General features: G+C 48.4%; 1 long non-coding RNA gene across 1 annotated transcript in view; it reads left to right on the forward strand.

Moving 5' to 3' along the window:
• The first annotated feature begins 799 nt into the window (after positions 1-799).
• Positions 800-1,927, forward strand: part of LOC109301010 — a 3,576-nt gene continuing 2,448 nt past the window's right edge. The window contains exon 1 of the long non-coding RNA XR_002098404.1: positions 800-923. This is a non-coding gene — a long non-coding RNA (uncharacterized LOC109301010). The remainder of the gene's footprint in view (positions 924-1,927) is intronic.

Below are 1,927 nucleotides of genomic sequence, written 5' to 3' on the forward strand. Positions count from 1 at the left end.
CCCCAGCAGCGAACAGGACCACCCTCCCCACCCTGCAGGGAGGGGGGAGGAGTAGGGGAAGGGTCTTCCTCTGGTGCCGGACAGCCCCCCACACAGCCAGCCCCACACAGAGCCCCCCCAACACCCTGCAGCGGGGGGGGTGGAGAGGAGTGGGGCTGCTCTGCCCCAGCTGCAGTCCCCTGGTGGGGGGTGGGAATTAACCCCCTTCCTGCCTTTCTTCCCATACCACAGCTGGAGTCTGCCAGCCCCAGCCGCCCCCTCCGGGAAGGAGGGAGGAATTAACTCCTACCCCCACTTTGCTTTAACAGGGCTATGCCAGCCGATGTCTCGCTATGTCCCTGCTTGGGCTATAGAGCAGACGGGCAGGGCCAGCCCTATTCTCTGGAGCAGAGAACACAGCCCAGGCCAGACAGCATGCTGGGATGCTGAAGGACTCTGGTTTAACTTGAATCAGGAAGAAGTCTGGGACAGAAGTTGCATAAACCGGTTTGACTGAATTCAGTTAAGTCTGATAGCTACATTCAGCCAGGTTAATTTTAAACCCGTTTCAGCTATTTTGAAACTGGTTTATGTGCACTGAACTTCTGTTCTGTTACAGGTTTAAACCAGTTTCTGATCACTTAAACCAGTTTATGTGTAACTTCTTTCCCTAGCCCGTGGGATAATGTACATGATCTTATATACACTATTTATAAAGGTACACTTTTGAAACACTGAACTGAGATTTAGCCACCAGCTTCCTATACTTCTCATATAATTTTCACGCTGAAGTTTTGAGTCTTAACTCCATTATCCAGATTTAAGTAAATGGGCGAGAGTGTCAAAACTGAGATTCAAGCATGGTGACAAACTTCTTGATCCGTATCCTTATGTTTGTATTATGTATGTGGAATGCAGTTCATTTCAGCAAAGTGTTTTCATCCGTGAGTTTATAAATTTATGTTTGAACAAAGTTTTAAACAAATGTATGTTGATACAGCATGGTCTAAATGTCACAAGTAAATAAAATAGTGTTGTTCTTTTTCAAGGTTGGGAAGAGAAGCCATTGACAAATTCTGGTTCTCTGGAACAATTGAATTTGGATTGTTCTTTTAAGAAAATGACTGGCAAGGAATCTTCCTTCTCCTTTGATCTGTCTGCCCTTCTCTCGCCCTTCTCGTTTCCTTTTATAGTCATCTGTGTTGATCTTGAAGCAGTACTCTGCAGTGCAGCAACTTGGGCACTGATGGTGCCTCACTTTTCTCCATTTCTCTTCTATTAGTTTACACTTTCATTTTTGAACACTGTAATATTTGGGATGACTAAATTCTTTGGATCTAGTATTGGGTTTTGGGGGTATGTCTACACATGCAATTAATGCACAGAAAGCTTACTGCACAGTAAAATACTGCACAGTAACTTTTCTGTGAGAGCCCATCTACATGTGTACCAGTTGGGAGCAAATTTGCTTCCAATAGGGGCAGTTTAGGGCAGGGATACTCCTACCATATAGCAGCCAGGGAGATCTCTAGGCTCCCCTGGGTCCCAGCTCCAGGCTGGCAGGGTGCACCAGTGTCAGGTCTGGGCTCTGCATGGTGGGGGACAGCTGTTTCCCAGCCCCAGGGATGGGAAAATGTCCCCTCCCTTGCAGCTGTTTCCCAGCCTCCTGCCCCAGTTGGCCAGTGGGGCACCTGGCAGTGAGCCCCTGGCTGGGCGAGAAATTCCTGCCCAGCCAGGGGCTGGCAGGAGCTGTCCTGCTGGTGGGGCAGCTGGCAGTGAGCCCCCAGCTGGGCGGGGAATCTCAACCCAGCCAGGGGCTAACCCAGGGGTGGGTAATTATTTTGGGCAGAGGTCCACTTACTGAGTTTTGGCAAGCCATTGAGGGCCGCATGATAGGCAGCCAGGGGAATATAAATATTAATTTTCTAGATTTTTTTTTTTTTTTTTT

Source organism: Gavialis gangeticus, unplaced genomic scaffold, assembly GCF_001723915.1.
Source record: "Gavialis gangeticus isolate Ggan-Ray unplaced genomic scaffold, GavGan_comp1, whole genome shotgun sequence".
Classification (NCBI taxonomy): domain Eukaryota; kingdom Metazoa; phylum Chordata; order Crocodylia; family Gavialidae; genus Gavialis; species Gavialis gangeticus.